Source organism: Eptatretus burgeri, chromosome 5 (genome assembly GCF_056783735.1).
Source record: "Eptatretus burgeri isolate ZD-2024b chromosome 5, Ebu_testis_v1, whole genome shotgun sequence".
In the NCBI taxonomy this organism is placed as follows: domain Eukaryota; kingdom Metazoa; phylum Chordata; class Myxini; order Myxiniformes; family Myxinidae; genus Eptatretus; species Eptatretus burgeri.
In genome coordinates this window covers 5,718,645-5,724,644 of record NC_140965.1, presented here as the reverse complement: position 1 = coordinate 5,724,644, position 6,000 = coordinate 5,718,645, and positions in this window count along the sequence as shown.

Genomic DNA, 6,000 nt, shown 5'->3' with positions numbered 1-6,000 from the left:
CTGTGCCTCCTTTAAATACTCACTGTCCCTCCTTTTAATACTCACTGTTCCTCCTTTTAATACTCACTGTTCCTCCTTTTAATACTCACTGTGCCTCCTTTAAATACTCACTGTCCCTCCTTTTAATACTCACTGTGCCTCCTTTTAATACTCACTGTTCCTCCTTTTAATACTCACTGGTCCTCCTTTTAATACTCACTGTGCCTCCTTTAAATACTCACTGTCCCTCCTTTTAATACTCACTGTTCCTCCTTTTAATACTCACTGTGCCTCCTTTTAATACTCACTGTGCCTCCTTTAAATACTCACTGTCCCTCCTTTTAATACTCACTGTGCCTCCTTTTAATACTCACTGTGCCTCCTTTTAATACTCACTGTGCCTCCTTTAAATACTCACTGTCCCTCCTTTTAATACTCACTGTTCCTCCTTTTAATACTCACTGTGTCTCCTTTTAATACTCACTGTGCCTCCTTTAAATACTCACTGTCCCTCCTTTTAATACTCACTGTGCCTCCTTTTAATACTCACTGTGCCTCCTTTAAATACTCACTGTCCCTCCTTTTAATACTCACTGTCCCTCCTTTTAATACTCACTGTGCCTCCTTTTAATACTCACTGTGCCTCCTTTAAATACTCACTGTCCCTCCTTTTAATACTCACTGTTCCTCCTTTTAATACTCACTTTTCCTCCTTTTAATACTCACTGTGTCTCCTTTTAATACTCACTGTTCCTCCTTTAAATACTCACTGTCCCTCCTTTTAATACTCACTGTGCCTCCTTTTAATACTCACTGTTCCTCCTTTAAATACTCACTGTCCCTCCTTTTAATACTCACTGTTCCTCCTTTTAATACTCACTGTTCCTCCTTTAAATACTCACTGTTCCTCCTTTTAATACTCACTGTTCCTCCTTTTAATACTCACTGTTCCTCCTTTTAATACTCACTGTGCCTCCTTTAAATACTCACTGTCCCTCCTTTTAATACTCACTGTGCCTCCTTTAAATACTCACTGTCCCTCCTTTTAATACTCACTGTGCCTCCTTTTAATACTCACTGTTCCTCCTTTTAATACTCACTGTTCCTCCTTTTAATACTCACTGTTCCTCCTTTTAATACTCACTGTGCCTCCTTTAAATACTCACTGTCCCTCCTTTTAATACTCACTGTGCCTCCTTTAAATACTCACTGTCCCTCCTTTTAATACTCACTGTGCCTCCTTTTAATACTCACTGTTCCTCCTTTTAATACTCACTGGTCCTCCTTTTAATACTCACTGTGCCTCCTTTAAATACTCACTGTCCCTCCTTTTAATACTCACTGTGCCTCCTTTTAATACTCACTGTTCCTCCTTTTAATACTCACTGGTCCTCCTTTTAATACTCACTGTGCCTCCTTTTAATACTCACTGTTCCTCCTTTTAATACTCACTGTTCCTCCTTTTAATACTCACTGTCCCTCCTTTTAATACTCACTGTCCCTCCTTTTAATACTCACTGTGCCTCCTTTTAATACTCACTGTGCCTCCTTTAAATACTCACTGTTCCTCCTTTTAATACTCACTTTTCCTCCTTTTAATACTCACTGTGTCTCCTTTTAATACTCACTGTGCCTCCTTTAAATACTCACTGTCCCTCCTTTTAATACTCACTGTGCCTCCTTTTAATACTCACTGTTCCCCCTTTAAATACTCACTGTCCCTCCTTTTAATACTCACTGTGCCTCCTTTTAATACTCACTGTTCCTCCTTTTAATACTCACTGTGCCTCCTTTAAATACTCACTGTCCCTCCTTTTAATACTCACTGTGCCTCCTTTAAATACTCACTGTCCCTCCTTTTAATACTCACTGTTCCTCCTTTTAATACTCACTGTTCCTCCTTTTAATACTCACTGGTCCTTCTTTTAATACTCACTGTGCCTCCTTTAAATACTCACTGTCCCTCCTTTTAATACTCACTGTGCCTCCTTTAAATACTCACTGTGCCTCCTTTTAATACTCACTGTTCCTCCTTTTAATACTCACTGGTCCTCCTTTTAATACTCACTGTTCCTCCTTTTAATACTCACTGTTCCTCCTTTTAATACTCACTGGTCCTTCTTTTAATACTCACTGTGCCTCCTTTAAATACTCACTGTCCCTCCTTTTAATACTCACTGTGCATCCTTTTAATACTCACTGTTCCTACTTTTAATACTCACTGGTCCTCCTTTTAATACTCACTGTGCCTCTTTTTAATACTCACTGTGCCTCCTTTTAATACTCACTGTTCCTCCTTTTAATACTCACTGTGCCTCCTTTTAATACTCACTGTTCCTCCTTTTAATACTCACTGTTCCTCCTTTTAATACTCACTGTGTCTCCTTTTAATACTCACTGTTCCTCCTTTTAATACTCACTGTGTCTCCTTTTAATACTCACTGGTCCTCCTTTTAAAACTCACTGTGCCTCCTTTTAATACTCACTGTGCCTCCTTTTAATACTCACTGTTCCTCCTTTTAATACTCACTGTTCCTCCTTTTAATACTCACTGTTCCTCCTTTTAATATTCACTGTGCCTCCTTTCCCACACCCCTGGAGTCCTCCACCCGGAGTAAACACTCATATCACCTACACCTGCTGCACCCCCACCCCCCCCCCATGGCACCCCCACCCCCACCAATGCGTGCACCTGTCGTGGAACCAGCCAACAAACATCATCAATGTTCTTCAACCGATCACCACCCTCTGACAAATCAAGCAAAGACCCTTTCCACCAACGTTTACCCACCAAAGTTCTTTAACCAGCCAGGTCCAAGCAATTTCAGCAGGAAACCTCTCCCACCCTTCCCACCCCCCACAGTCACCACCAACCCAAACATCACCCACGTACAACACCCAATACACTACGTATAGACCGTTCATGAATTTGACTGTGCCTTGCACTTATCGAGTGACATCTGCTGCTTGTCTTGTCTGAATCATCTTCAGATTATGCCAAAAGGAATAATCACAAGCAAGTTGATCACCATCACGCACAGTGGACTCGACACTGGACTCTCCGATGTCACTCCTCGAGGGGGCCCTGTTGTGAGATGCACTCCCTCCCTCTATACCTGTCCCTTCCATCCTCCCTCCTTCCCTTGGGTAAACACATTCATGTAGTACAGGTACAGGTGCATCACGAGACCTTACAATCCCTAGAATGAGAAACGAACTGAATTTCGATAGGTATCTCAACATGAGAACGTCATCTATTCTAATGTTTTTGAGACCTGAAATTGCTTATTCTAATATTTAAACACAAGTATTCAGACCACAACTGGCGACTGGTTTTTATTGGAAGTAAATCTTCAGAATCTTTTTTTACATTTACCAAGATAATATTATTTCTTTATATGTCAGATGGCAAAGAAAAATTGAGCGATTGATCGTTCGCAGTCGATTTTATCAAGCGCTCGCCGCGTTATTCCAATTTTATGAGCCAGACCTGTATAGATGTTAAAGAGAAAGAGGAATATATTTACATTCCCCTTGAATGTTAGGATTGAGGGGGAAGCAGGATGCAGGTAAAGAGTTCCAAAGAGATACTGGAAGGGTACCTGGTCGTGTTACTCCTTGGGACAGGTACAGTGTAGGGATCGGAACAAAACTGCCAAACGTGGACAGTGACTAAACGTACGCTTAGGTAGAACAACCTGTGCGAGACCCTCGGATCACATTCCGTGAAAATGTCGATAGAAAAGGCTCAAATAATCTACAGAGCAGTAGACTGAGAGAGGTTCCAGGGATGATGCTAACACCTGTCCACTGGATTGGCAGCACATCACCGGATTCTGTCAAGGAGGGATAGGTGACAGGCTGGAGTACCAGCCCAAATATGACAACCATACTACATGACAGCTCGTACAGTGGTCTTGTATAGATGGAGCATTGCAGCTGGATGAAGGTGTCGCCAAACACGAAATAAACAGCTGACGCACTGGTGGGCTCTTTTGGCTAGACTAGAGATGTACTTTTCCCAGCTGAGGTTTGAGCTTATATCCAGTCCAAGCAGATGGATACCAGGGAGTTCGTGCAAAGGTGAAGAATCTATAGACAGTGTTGGAAAACATGGTGATCTGGAGCTGGACACAGACAATAAGTGAGTCTTTTGGTTGAAAGTAATGAGCCAGTCGTTTCCCCAGTTTATCATTATCTCTAGGACCTGATTAAGAGTGGCACTGGTCTGGACACGGGAAGGAGGAGACATGGTTCTTCCCCCCTGGGTGTGTAGTATACAGTGCTGAATCATCTGTGTAAATGGTTAACTGTGAAAGAATACGATCAGGCACCTCATTGACAGATAACGCGAACAATGGAAGGGCTCAATACACCCATGAGGAACACCTGCATTCATATTTTGTGCAGGGGACGACGGTCCCGCACGTACCACAGAGATTTGGCGGTTCTCAAGGAAGTCAGAAATTGTCGCAAGCAATTGTTCAGAAATGTCATGTAATACAGCTTGTAGATGAGCCTCTTGTGTGACACTTTGTCAAAAGCCTTTGAGATGTCGAAAGCAACAACCACGATCATCCAAAGCCCTAGTCACATGTTCAGTGATAGGTGATGGAACATCATCGGTAGACCTTGAATGTCGGAAGCCATACTAGGAATCATTTAGGAGGTTGTAGGTTTCTAAATGACTCACGAGTTGCAGTTTGATCAGGGATTTAAACACTTTGCTCATAATGGTTTCAAGGCTAATCTGCTGACAGTTGGAAGGGTCTGATTTCTCACCAAAGCCTTCAAAGACAGGGACTACAGAAGCCTACGTATTTCCAGTCGGGTGGAAACACAGACTTCGACAGACACCAGCTATACAGTTTTGAGAGAACAGAAGAGAGTTCTGGTAAACAGACCTTCAAAGCATTTGCATGGATTCCATCTGGTCCAGTATATTTTGAGATGTCAAGTCCTTGAATAATCTTTTCAACTTTCCTGGGTGTGATAATAATGTTAAAAAAAACTGGGTTCAACACGAGAAGGACAAGTGGGAAATGGGTGTCTGTGATCATCAGGTGTAGAGTTTGGAGCAAAATGCTCAGCGAAGAGGTTGACTTTCTCAGTCGGAGAAGTAAGCACTTCAGGGCTATTGAAGAGGACAGAGATTGATGATCAGTTATGGTTGAGGATGCTGATTAGCATTTCTCCAAGAATCTCTGGAACCTAGCCGTCGACTTGGGAGAGAATCACAAACACATTCTGCATACTGTCGCTGAGCGTTCTCTAATACAGTGGTTGCTTGCAAGGCCAAACAAGTGACGTGCCTCACTCGAGCCAACACGATACTGATTGAAAAAGTGGTTGTGTTGGGCGATAGTAGCAACACAAGCACGAGTGACCCATGGCTGCGAGTGTGATTTCAGTTGGTGTGTCCAAGAAGGGATAAAAAGGTCCATACCAACACAGATCCACTCAGTAACCTCCTTCACAGCTTCAGGTGGGTTGTGACAAAGGATTGAGTTTCAGTGAACATCAGCAAGAAAAGAATGCAAGCCATCCTGGTCAGCTTTTCCATATTGATAAACATTTTGATGGGCAGGATGAACAACAGTTGATGGTGAGGAAGAAGAAGAAGAAGAAGAAGAAGAAGAAGAAGAAGAAGAAGAAGAAGAAGAAGAAGAAGAAGAAGAAGAAGAAGAAGAAGAAGAAGAACTTTATTTCACCAAGTTTAATTTAAACAAGGAGTGTATCTTGGTGTTGGTCACACATACAATCACAATAAATCATACACCTCAGCAAAATCAACCAGAATACATGAGACGATAAAAGTGAATGCAAAATAAACTCAAAGCTCCACCAACAACCAATCGCTCAATACATCGAAAGCACAACAAAATGTCAAAAATTGACAAAATTATAATGATACAATCCCTCGTGTTCACCCTCCTCCCTCTCCGACCTAACCACTCATGTTCAGCCTCCTCTACCCCCACCTAACCAAACAGCCAAGCCCACTTTCACGTCACATAACCA